The sequence below is a fragment of the Lathyrus oleraceus genome, chromosome 5, assembly GCF_024323335.1.
Source record: "Lathyrus oleraceus cultivar Zhongwan6 chromosome 5, CAAS_Psat_ZW6_1.0, whole genome shotgun sequence".
Lineage (NCBI taxonomy): Eukaryota > Viridiplantae > Streptophyta > Magnoliopsida > Fabales > Fabaceae > Lathyrus > Lathyrus oleraceus.
In genome coordinates this window covers 504,578,716-504,592,864 of record NC_066583.1, presented here as the reverse complement: position 1 = coordinate 504,592,864, position 14,149 = coordinate 504,578,716, and positions in this window count along the sequence as shown.

The window sequence follows — 14,149 nt, the reverse complement described above, 5'->3', positions numbered from 1 at the left end:
CCGAACTAATACATGCAAAGTAATCATTGAACCCTAACTTTGGCAATATTTCTCATTTATTCAAACCATAACTTTTACCGCAATTTAATACCTTTTTATGCAAGATAACGTGACAACCAATCAAAACCCTATTGTTTCATTGAGCTAGAATTAATACAACCATCGAACGGCGGTGATATCTTACAATCCCTGTGGATACGATAACAAAAACCCGACACGTAAATATACGTTCAACAACAACCAATCCCAATTGATCAAGGGATAACTCATCCTTGATCAAATTCATTCATCTTTCTAAGTGATGATCTTTAAGGATTCTCAAACCACAAGATCCAATGAATTTGATCAAAGTTGAATCAATTCAACCTCAATCAACACCAAACAAAAGAGAAATGAATATAACAAGTCAAGGAGTCCACAATATTTTTTTGGTATTTTTTGAATTAGAAGAAAATACAAATAAAAAATAAACAAACAAAATGGAACCTCAAATTCAATTCAAAGTAACTTCAAAAATTCCAATTAAATTCTCATAGGTTTAACATAGTCAAACAAACTTTGACTAATTTTCTCACAAATTTTTAAAATCAGAAAGTAATTAAAATCAACTAAAAACAACCAAGAAATTGTTGAGACCATTTTTCATTGACTTATCATGATCCATAGATGCTATGAAAATATTTTTGTATTTTTTAAAAGTCAGAAAGTATTTTAAAAATGAATTAAACTCATTAAAAACCAAGTAATTCATAAAAAATATCAAATGAAGTCACAAAAATAATTAAAAATCATAATATGAAACTAGAATTTTCAAGAAAATTTTTAGAGTTGGTCTCATATTTTTCTGACCTAAAATGAATTTTTAATGAATTTTTGAAAACGAAATGAATTAAAAGAATATAAAAGAAAAAATGAAATAAGCGAAGAAGCAGAGCCACAAGATCCAGTTCATTAATTGACGTGGCACTGATGTATGGTCTGGATCTGAGGACACACGATATGCTCAAGTCAAACGCGCAACACAACGAATTAAAACAAGTAATTAAAACAAGTAATCATTTGGCATCAAATTGATCAAAACTGGCTTGGAAAATTCAAGTATAAAACATATTCAAATCATTTTGAAAAAGTCACCCAAAAGTAAGCTTAATCAAGCCCCTCTGCCTTCATGGTACAAGCTTCAATTGAAAAAATCTCCAACATCAAAGTTGTAAATAGTTTCAAGAGGGTCAATCTAGACTCAAAGTTTGCATCATTTGGATTTTCTATGACAAAGTTATGGGCATTTGAAGTTGGGTACTTTTGCAAATTCAATGAATTAGGTCCAAGAGGACCTATAATGTTTTGCATTATCACATGTATTTATTTTAGGATTATGAAGTTTTGTACAACATAAAAATTAAGGAAGTTATGCCCTTGTCAAGTTGACCCAAAATTAGGGTTTCGGTCAAAATGACCTCTAATATTTTGAAATTAATGATAACCTTCCAAGTTTCAAATGGATTTGGATGAACATGAAAGTTGTTAATATGGTTATTAGGAGAATTATTTATTTTTGGGTCATCTTCATTTGACAAACACATTAAAAATTATAGCTCATTGAACCTCAGCTTAGTCAGATGACTTAAGTGGTCAACTTTTCAAAGTCAAACTTCCAATCTTGATGAATAAATGATTGAGGGGCCTCAAATAGGCTTATATATGCATAAAATGATAAATGAAAGAACTTCCCTTGATTAAATTTGATCAGAGATTGAGATTGCTTCATGGGCAAGGCACAGTCAAAGCACAGTGAAATTAGGGTTTCCTTGGGAGACATATATGATTATTAGGAGCTTTGTGGACCATTTTCATGCTTTTTCTCATCTTCATCTAGCCATTGCATTGGGCTTAGGAGCCTCCTAAGAGCATTGTGGAGCACATGATCACTTGAGCTTCAAAACAAAAAGAGTTAGTGACATATTTTTGTGCTTTTGGTTAGTAATCAAATAAGAGAAGCAATAATATACAATACAAGCATGCTTGGTGGTCTCAAAACACTCAAACAAGTCCCAACCCTAGGGTTAAGGAGCCAAACATGCTATGATCCTTGAGGCAATGCACTTGTGCAATAACATGATCCCATGAGGGATCTTAGGGTTAAAATTAGGGTCTTACATCAGCATCAAGCGAAGTAAGCCTAAGAAATCTTGCAGAGGTTCATGATGAGTAACTATAATGCAACTGTTACACCATTGGAGACTGGAGAAAAGTTGAGAAATATTAAAGATCACGAGTATTATTTTAAAGAGTATATTATTTTATTAGATTTTTTCTAAGGATCACACTTAGAATCACTCATTGACAGTAAATATTCTTCTGAGTCTAGCTACCGTATTGAAGATAATAGATCATTAAGAACAACTAATTAGAATTTGCTACAAATTAATTGTATTATGAACGTTCCTATGTTTTTTGGCATTATGATGCTTATTATTATAACATTAGGATTTGATATGTTTTCGTTTTATTGTACTACATGACATGATTAAAGCCACAATTTTTTGGTATTATGATACTTATCCGATATTAGATGTTTGTGATTGAAATTTTATTATGTTATAAAGTGATAGAAAATAAATAAAAAACTTAAAGAAATATTACTAAAACAAAAATAATAATTTAAAGAAAAAAAACATGACTATAAATAAAAAAATTGAAATGTTAATAAATTAAAGAAATATAAAAATACTAGCATCGTTTTAAACAGTTACCAAATAAATTATATATCATAACTTATAAATCAACTTACGATGGTTTAAACTGTCAGGATTTCACACTCACGACGACTTGAAACCATTGCTAAAAGTTTAAAAATTAGTATCGCTTTAAACAGTTATCAAATAAATTATTTCAGAATTTATAAATCAAATTGTGATGGTTTGAACAGTTAGGATATCACACTCACGATATTTTGAATTCGTCGCAACTAGAGTTGAAAACATAACTCAAACTAAATTTATGACGGTTTGTAACTGTCGCAATTGTCCATTTACTGCAGTTGACTACCTGTCGCAATTTAGAACATTTGTTGGAATGACGATTTTAGCAACCGAAGCAGTACAACCTAACGACACACGCTTTTGTTTCAGAACCACAACCTTTGTGACGCAACTATTGATATGGTTCAAAATGGCGTAACCTTTCAAAAATAACTTATCATTTTTCTTGTAGTGTACCTAGAGGCAAGCCAGATCTTGTCAGCATGGCATGATGCTTTATTTGGAGGAACTAAAACTGCTACAAAGGTACTCCAATTAGGTTATTTCTAGCCTCTTTATTTACATTCATTTATAAAAAAGTTTAATGGCTTAAAATATTTTTACATTTAACATAAAAATTGATAATTTAGAGTTTGGTTACATCTAACCATTTAATAATATTTTTTTTTATATTTAATATTTTAAAATTACATTTAATTGTTAAATTGATTTTGTCTTGTGAATATTTGGAACTGGATTCAACAAAATTTCACATACTATAAGACCCTCCATTTTTTAATGATATCATTTCAAAATGTGAACAATAAATTATTTCTTAGTGACATAGGGACAAGAAAGATAATATACCAAACGATGGAAATAGTACAAATATTTTGCTTGCAATTATTTTTGATGGAGAATACGGAATAGAAAGTAATGGACAGAAATAATAAGCTAGTCAATTAACTTCCGTAGCAATTATACAATTTTAAAACCATGTCGTCATTAATGGTTAGAGTGATAACTTGTAACAACCCGATGGGCCATAATAGTTGTACATTTTTGAATAATCAACACAGAAAAATCCAATGGAAACCTAAGAGTGTTATGCACTTGATTAGTATAAAACTTGGTTATCCCATATATGTTATGCACACACAAATCACAACTTCAAATATGGCCTCCTTTTTCCAATCCTTACAAGTGTTGTTCCTTGCTTCCCTTATCCTTGTTCCTCATGGACTTTCTGCTTCTGTTAATAAAATTGTTCCTCATCTTCCTCCTGATCTTGTTCATCATCTTCATCGTATTTTTCATCATTTTGCTCCTCATAATCCATCACCACCTGATAATAAAATTGATCCACTTTATGCATCTTCACCCCGTCCTTACAAACCACCAACTGATTCTAAGCCACCATATCATAGAAAAATTCCAGCAGATAAAATTCATATCTAAATCATGCGTCCAACAAAGCATATTAATATATATTTTATTAAATAAGTGGTGCTATTTAGCACTTAGTTACCAATGCTTGACTTTGCCTACGTACTTATGGGTTTAATCCCTTCGTTTTATATCTATTTTTATTTTGTATCAGTTTACCATGATAGGAGAGCATTATACATGTCGAATGAATATAAATCATGAGAGAAAGTTGTGTTTTGTTCTCCTATTTACAAATAAATAAAGTTTATGCATTTGAGATTTTGTTGGTAATCTTTCATCTGTTCATAATATTATCCATCTCATATTATAATATTGTTTTAAGATATTGGCATAAACATCGTGGAAAATACAATTAATACCATATATTACTTATATTTACTAAAATTTTAGCAAATAAGATTAGCAACAATTTACAAAACAGTGGTCAAATTGTAATCTTGCTACGGAGATTTAGAGTGTGGTAAAAAACATTCATTTTGATTTTGGTGTGGTAAAAAAAATATATCACATTGGCCGTGAAAAAAGTTTTATCATAGTTGGCGGTTCGTAGTAAAGAAGTCACTGCTACAAAAAAATATATACAACAAATTCAATGTTACCATGGTTTTTTGAAGGACCGTGGTGATATCTCTAAATTTAGACGTCAATATTTTATTTTGATTTTTAATTAAAAATTGTACACTAATTATATTAATAAAACTCATTTTCTTGGTATGTAACTCACTATTTTACATGACAGCTCCATAATCTCTTAGATAAGTTTGAAGTTAAAATAGACAAATATGGTACGTTAAACCTTAAATCACAATTTTAAATTATTTATTCCTAAATAAATTACCAAGTTGAACAGTTAATACAGTTCAAGTTCATTGATTTAGGGTCATTGATCCCTACAAACATAGGTTCAATCTATGAGTTAGTTAACACATACAAATCTTTAAACACAAGATTAATTAAATAACAATATTGAAATATCAATTTGTTGTTTTGAAAAATGGACAAATATGAAAGAAAGTTGAAAGAAAACTATAAGTATTGTAAAGATTTTAACTATAAAATAATAGGAGATGAATGATGAGTTGTAGAATGCTAGAAAGTCATTAATCAGTATAAGATAAGTTTCAGATACAATATAATTTTGTATATGATTATTTACAAAATCAATTTATTAGGTTATATGTTCAAAAAGGGGTTAGTGAAATAAACAATCGACATTAGATATAATAAGCTCAACTCGATAGAACAAGATGAGAGTTGTACAAAGAATCATAAAAAACATAATATCAATATCAACATCAACAACAACAAAAACAAGAAAAAAAACAACAACAACAACAACAAGAATATCAAGAGTAATAACGCCAATAAACAACAACGTCAATAAACAACCTCTAGGGTTTACAATATCAACAATAAGAACATCAACATCAACAACAAAAAATCAATAACAAAAACAAAAATAACAAGAAAAATTCTAAAGTTTCAGATCTCAACAACATCAAAACAACAACAACAACAACAACATAAACAACAACAACGACAACAACAACAACAACAACCAAAACAACAACAATAACAACAACAACAACAATATTAGTAGTGATATTTGACGTACCAGATCTCTAAAGAAGAAATAAAAGGAAATGATTTGGATCTCTGAAGAAGAAACGAGAGTACTAAACACATAACATCTTCATATTCAAGATGGTATGTGTTTATGGCTCTCATTGTTTAGGGATCTTCGTTAAGGTTTTGTTTATGTTGTTTAGACAAATGAAATTGGATGTTACAAGGTAAAGATATATATATATATATATATATATATATATATATATATATATATATATATATATATATATATATATATCAAAGAAACATATTCACTTCAGTCGGAAAGAAAACCGAGGTGAAAAGTAGCGTACTTTTAGATTAACAATAAAATATTCAATAAGTCGCCACTTTTAATGAGACAAAACTATAAACAGAGGATGATGGGATTTGAATCATGTAACTGAATATGTTAACCTATTTCAATGCACATGCGCACACTCTTGTGCAGATGTACCCTCAATCACTATCCTCTAATATGTTGACCCCTTGATGGTCAACTGATCCATCATATATATATATATATATATATATATATATATATATATATATATATATATATATATATATATATATATATATATATATATATATATATATATATATATATATATAAAGTATATAATAAAGTATATATTTATTATCAAAAAATCATAATATAGGTATTCATGCTCTAATATCATTTGTTAGAGAAATTTTATTCAAAATCTTGATATTATAATTTTTACAATGTTCTAATTTTATGAAAAATAATACCTACCTGGATTTTGAATGATGATTCTTGTATTTAGAATCTGTCTATGACACAATAGTTTATTTTTTAATACTTGAAACTGAAGTCTCGTTACAATTATTTTACCGACTATAAGATTATTAGAAAAATCAATTGTAAAACAAATGGACTGATACTAGAATCATGAACAAATCACTTTTTTATAGTATTTTAAGCACTCTCAAATTATTTTAGAATTTGTATACATAAATACTCAAGATAATTCTACTTATACTCGAGATTGTAAAGACCGATAAATACTCAAATGTAGGAAATATGAAATCCTGAAATTTTGTATGAAGAAGGTATATTCCATGCTAAAACCCTCACATACTAGAGGTGGACTAACTTTGATTTAGTATTCAGTAGTATGGTCAATATGAAAAAAAGACTATAATGTACGTAACAATGTCCATCAAAATAATTAGGACATAGCAATAACAAAATGTCAAAACGAATATCTAACACCAAATAACAACAATACATTTCATATGTATATAATTCTGTTAAAAGACAAAATTTAATTACTATATCATTTTTAAAAAAAATTTAGGATCAATTTGATATAATAAAGTATATATTTATTAAAAAAATCATAATATGGGTATTTATACTCTGATATCATTTGTTAGAGAAATTTTATTTTGGATCTTGATATTATAAAAATTTTTTGGTGTTTTAATTTTATGAAAAAATAACACGTATCTGGATTTATAATGACGTTTCTTGTGTTTAGAATGTGTCTATGACACAATAGTTTATTCTTTTATATTTGAAACGAAAGTCTCGTTACCACTATTTGACCTCTTATAAGATTGTTAGAAAAATTAATTGTAAAATAAATGGACTAAGACTAGAATCGTGAACGAATCTCTTTTTTTATATTATTTTAAGCACTATCAAATAATTTTAGAATTTGTACGCAGGAATACTTAAGATAATTCAATTATACTCGAATTTTCACAAAATCGATAAAAATCTCAAATATAAAAAAGATGAAATCCAACTTTTATAGAGGTGAGCTAACTTTGATTTGATATTTAGTAGTATGGCAAACATGAACAAAAGACTATAACTTCGTAAGAAAAAAGACTATAAATTTTATAGTAGTATTGTGCTCAATGAAAGTCTAAGGTCTCAAACAAAGTCAATTACTAAATGTCAAATTTTGGTGTTACAAATTCCATGAAGTTTCCATCTTAGGTCCCATGTATTTGGAAAACTAGATCGGTAGTACCATTCTTTTAATTTTTAATAGAAGACCTGTTAGAACCAGCCACTAGTATCATTGTATCTCTTTAATGCATTTGTTCCTTATCCTATCCTATCTTAATTTGTGCTTTAATTACAACCATTCATCTTAATATCCTATCTAAACCCTTTGCCTCCCAATACACAACCTCTCACATGATCAGAATGTTGTTGTTAACACGAAACTTCTCAAAATAAGAATTGATCGTTTTTAAAATTAGTTGTAGTTGTTATATTTTGTAATAGATAGTTCTTGGTTAATTAATTCTTTTACAAATTAGTTATAAGATTTGTAAGTTGGTCATGATCAATATATTAAGTGATGGTGATTGAAGTAAGCAACATAAATACTAAACAATTTAATTATTTATTTTTATTTCTCTCTTATTTGGGCTTAACCATACTTCTGAATATGGTATCAGAGTCACGATATGATTCTACTTATCGTTGAAGAAAAACTTTAGTCACCACCTTCTTTGTTTTTAATGTTTTTCTCATTCCATTATATTCTTTCCTTTTCTTTTTTCGAATATTTCAGAGCAACTTATTAATTGTGTTTCTACCAATTTCTAAGCTTAAATCTATGATTATAATGTTGTAACAGTTATAGAAAGAAGGTATTGTTGAATTGTAATTCTTTGTGTTGAAGCAGATTGCTCGACAAAGTAAGAAAGTGTCAAACCACCTATACATATTTAGTAGTGTTAGCTATTTTGGGCTTTTATAGTTTTGAGCATTGGCTTGAGGTCCAAGTTAACCTAAATATATAAATAGAGGGAGTAACCCTTATTTTGTAACAGAGGTGAATAGAGTATTCACAACACTTGTAATTCACAGTATTTTGCAGTTGCAAAGTGAATAAAAAGTTTTCCACAGTTTGTAGGCAGAGAGAAACTCTGCAGAATTTTATTACTCTTCTCCTTAATTGTTCTTTACTTTCTTTTTTTCTCCATTGTTCTTCTCTTTTCGTTGTTATTGTGTGGGTAGTTACAATCTTGTTCATCAAGATTGATTGAAATTCTCCATAGGTTTTTGGGGATTTCCAACATCTGGTATCAAGAGCTCCGATTTAATCGATTCGTGGGAAGAAAATCACCATGGCAACGAATCATCCAAATGGGTATTTTCCAGCAAATCTTCTAATTCTCAAGAACACCAATTATGAGAATTGGTGCAAGCAGATAAAGGTTGTGTTCTGTTATCAAGATCTTTGGGATCTTGTGAAGGAATGAGTAGTAACGCTTGCAGAAGCTGCGACGGATCAAGAAAAGGCTACACATAAAGAATTGAAGAAGAAAGATTATAAAGCTCTCTTTATAATCCATCAATGTGTTGATACATATAACTTTGAAAAGGTTAGTGATGCAGAGTCAGCAAAAGAAGCATGGGAAATTCTGGAGAAATCGTTTGGAGGCGCAAAGAAGGTGAAAGATATGAGGTTACAAACTCACAAAATAACGTATGAATTGCTTCAGATGGAAGACAATGAAAGCATAACTGATTTTTTCACCAAGGTTATGAAATTGGTGAATCAAATGAAGGTATGTGGAGAAGTGTTTACATCAAGATCTGTTGTTGGAAAGATCTTGAGGTCATTGGCTCCAAAGTTCGACCACGTGGTAATAGCCATAGAAGAGTCGAAAGATTTGTCAAAACTGACAAAGGAAGAGCTTCAAGGGACGCTTGAATCTCATGAACAAAGAATGGATGAAAGAGCTGCAGGAAAGTCGAAGAGTGATATGGCTTTGCAGGCTCAATCAACAAAAGAAAGAAAAGACAAAGGTAGCTGGAATGGAAATAAAGGCAGATAAGGTTACAACAATTCAACTGGTCGAAATCAGCAAGAAAGAAACTGGTCAAATCAGAGAAAACCCTGGAACCAAGACAACCAAAGAGGTGGTGCTGTAGGTAAAGGAAGAGGTGGTGGTCAAAATCCAGACAAGAGTCACATTCAGTGTTACAATTGTCAAAGGTATGGTCACTATTCTAGTGATTGTCTAGAAAATCAGAAGAATTAAGAAACTTATGCAAAGCTGGCGAAACATGAAGAAGAAGAGACATTGCTGATGGTTACAACAAGAGAAGAAGAGAGATTCAAGGACCAGTGGTACTTGGACTCAGGATACTCATCACACATGTCTGGAAGAAAAGATTGGTTTGTCAACATAAAGCCCTCAATGAAGAACATGGTGAAATTTGCAAATGACAACACTCTAGCAGCTGAAGGTGTTGGTGATGTTCTGATTATGAGAAAAGATGGCAAGAGGTCAGTAATTTCAAATTTTTTGTACATACCAGGCATGAAGAGTAATTTGCTCAGCATAGGGCAGTTGGTAGAAAAGAACTACAAGGTGTCGATCGAAGACAAGATAATGAGAGTTCTTGACTCAAATGGAAGGTTGATCTTGAAGGCTTCAATGTCTCAGAATAGAACCTTCAAGATTGAGATTAATGTGATGGAGCATAAGTGCCTTGCAATAGCTGCCAACATAGATGAATGGATATGGCATTATAGACTTGGCCATCTCAATTTCAAAGACATCAGAGATTTGAAGAGAAGAAATATGGTTTCAGGATTACCAGAAATCGACATTCCAAACTAAGTGTGTGAAGAATGTGTGCAGGCAAAGCAGCATAAGAACAAATTCAGTAAGGATGCAGGAAGCAGGTCGAAGGCAATTCTTGAAGTCATATACTCTGATGTATGTGGTCCTCTCCAGGTGGATTAGATTGGAGGTAACAAATACTTTGTTACATTCATAGATGATTTCAGTCGAAAATATATGGTCTTACCTGATCCAGAAGAAAGTGAAGTGAACGAGTTATTTGCCAAGTTTAAATCTATGGTCAAAAGACAGTGCGGTCGAAAGATCAAGATTTTAAGAACTGATGGTGGTGGAGAATATTTGTCAAAAGACTTCGATGCATTATGTGTGAAAGAAGGGATTGTGCATGAGGTGGTTCCACCCTACACTCCACAGCAGAATGGAGTCGCAGAAATGAAGAATATAACCATTATGAATATGGTTAGAAGTATGCTGAAAGGCAAGAATCTACCCAAAGAATTATGGGGAGAAGCTGTGCCGATTGTGACATATATCCTGAACAGATGTCCGACGAAGAAGCTAGAAGGAATCACGCCAGAAGAGTGTTGGTCTGGTGTCAAGCCTAGCTTGAGTCATCTAAGGGTGTTCGGATCTATAGCACATAGACATGTTCCAGATCAGTTGAGAAGAAAACTTGATGACAAGTCGAGTTAGATGATCCTGATAGGATATCATTCGACTGGAGGATACAAGTTGTTCAGCCCAGTGAATAAGTAAGTAGTGATCAGTAGGGACGTGATCATAGATGAGCTTAAGGAGTGGGATTGGACTGATAATGTCAAGAAAGATTCAGTGAGAATCTTTTATGATGAACCAGCTAGTGAAGTCGAAAGAGAAGTTCGATAGGAAGAAGTCAGAGGTGAAGCAAGCATAAGCAGACCTCAAAGAACAAGACACATGCCTGCAAGGTTGCAAGAATGTGTGATTACATCAGATGATGTGGTCAATGATGAAGGTGAGATGGTACATTATGCTTTCTACGTAGATGTCGAACCTATCAATGCAACTGAGGCATTGAAAGATCCGAAGTGGATGAAAGCAATGGACGAAGAGTTCAAGTCAATCGAAGTCAATAACACTTGGTCACTTGTAGAATATCCCTAAGACAAGAAGGAAATCGATGTGAAGTGGGTATACAAGGTGAAGTTGAATCCCAGAGGAAAAGTGACTCGACACAAGGCGAGACTTGTGGTGAAAGGATTTCTTCAGAAAGAAGAAATCGACTTCGATGAAGGTTTTGCACCTGTTACTAGGATCGAAACAATTAGGTTGGTTGTTGGTCTAGAAAACATGAACAACTAGAAGATGTGTCAGATGGATATGAAATGTGAATTCCTTAATGGCCCCTTAGAAGAAGAAGTTTATGTTGCACAACCATCTGGGTTTGTGAAACATGGCGAAGAAAGAAAAGTGTACAGGCTGCATAAATCCCTATACGGACTTAAACAAGCTCCAAGAGCTTGGAACAAGAAGATATATGGCTTTCTAAGGGAGAAGGAATTTATGAAGTGCAAATCTGAACATGGAGTATATGTAAGAAGAAGAAATAATGAATTGCTTATACTATGCCTCTATATTGATGACCTGTTGATAACAAGTAGTTGCAAGAAGGAGATTGAAGACTTCAAAGCTGATCTCAACAAGGAATTTGAAATGTCAGATCTGGGTGACATTTCATATTTCCTTGGCATCGAATTCTACAAGAGTGGTAGAGGTTTGATGATGCATCAAAGAAGGTATGCAGGAGAAATTCTCAAGAGATTTGAGATGCAAGATTGCAACCCAACTTCGACTCCAGCTGAGCCCAGATTACAACTGTCGAAAGATTCAGATGAAGATGATGTCGATCCAACCCAACACAAAAGACTTATTGGGTCACCTTGATACCTTTGTCACACAAGGCTTGACTTAGCATACAGTGTAAGTATGGTGAGTAGGTTCATGAAGAAGTCAAAGGTATCACATCTAGCAGCAGCGAAGAGGATACTAAGGTATCTGAAAGGAACTCTCGACTATGGAATTTTGTTTCCTGTAGATGATGAAGGAAAAAAATGCAAATTAGTGGGATACACTGACTCAAGTTGGTGTAGTGATGTTGAGGATCGAAAATCAATAGCTGGCTATGTGTTTACGCTAGATGGTGCACCAGTTGCTTGGAGTTCGAGAAAAGAGCCAGTAGTGGCATTATCGTCGTGCAAAGCAGAATACATAGCTGCTTCTCTTTGTGCATGTCAAGCAACATGGATGGTGAATCTAGTCGAAGAGATAACAACGAAGAGTCATGAAGAAATTACCATGAAGATCGACAGTATGTCAGCTATCAATCTGGAGAAGAATCCGATAGCACATGGTCGAAGCAAGCACATCGAAATGAGGTTCCATTATCTTCGAGAGCAGGTAGCAGATGGGAAGATCAATGTGGAACCCTGCAGAACTGAGAATCAGATTGCAGACGTCATGACAAAGGGAATGCATATCAAAGTGTTCCGAAGACTAAGAGATATGATGAATGTAGATAGCTTAGACACAATGAATTAGGTGGTGTGTTGAATTGTAATTCCTTGTGTCGAAGCAGGTTGTTCGACAGAGTAAGGAAGTGTCAAACCACCTATACCTATTTAGTAGTGTTAGTTATTTTGGGCTTTTATAGTTTTGTGCTTTTATATTTTTGGGCCTTGGCTAGAGGTCCAAGTTAACCTAAATCTATAAATAGAGGGAGTAACCCTTATTTTGTAATAGAGGTGAATAAAGTATTCATAACACTTGTAATTCACAGTATTTTGCAGTTGCAAAGTGAATAAGAAGTTTTCGACAGTTTGTGGGCAAAGAGAAACTCTGCATAATTTTATTACTCTTCTCCTTCATCGTTCTTTACTTTCTTTACTTCTCCATTGTTCTTCTCTTTTCGTTGTTATTGTGTGGGTAGTTACAATCTTGTTCATCAAGATTGATTGAAATTCTCCATAGATTTTAGGGGATTTCCAACAGGCATATATTATTTCTCAACATGAAAATAACAACAATCAATTTGTTCTATCATGTTATCCCTATTTGATTTCTAAAGTTAAGAAAATAATAAAGATATGAATCATTGTTCTTTTTTGTATGTAGAGAAAAGCAATGTAGAGATTTGTAATTGATTAACTTACGTGAGTTACTCTAAAACTAAAGGAGGAAGAGTTGATTTAGTGATGTTTTCTTGAAATTAAGTAGTGTGAGAGAACTTCTCATTCCTTTCTAGGATTTATTTCACAAATGGATAGAGTGAAAAATGTATGGGAGTGTTTTATTAAGAGTGAATTGTATTCTGATATCTGTTCCCAATGTTTTATAACGAGACTCTGGCTAAGCAGTTTCTAACTCGCTTAGCGAGTATCCTAGATCACTACTATGGAAAACACCTCTCATAATAGTTGGAAAAGGGATATCATCACGTTTGACCAACTATTGTGAGGTAAGATGTGATTGTATGTATGATTATTTTCACGACAGTCGTGCGACTGTGATTATAAGTCAAGTGGTGTGCAACCTATCACAATTGTTGTTGCTTTAAACAACCGTTGTTGTATGTCTTAACCTACCATAATAGTTACTTTAAACAACTATTGATGTATGTCTTTTAATAAAATAAAATATAGTAGTAGTAGAACAACAACAACAACAACAACAACAACAACAACAACGACAAGAGCAACAAGAGAAAAAACTAGAATAACAAGAAC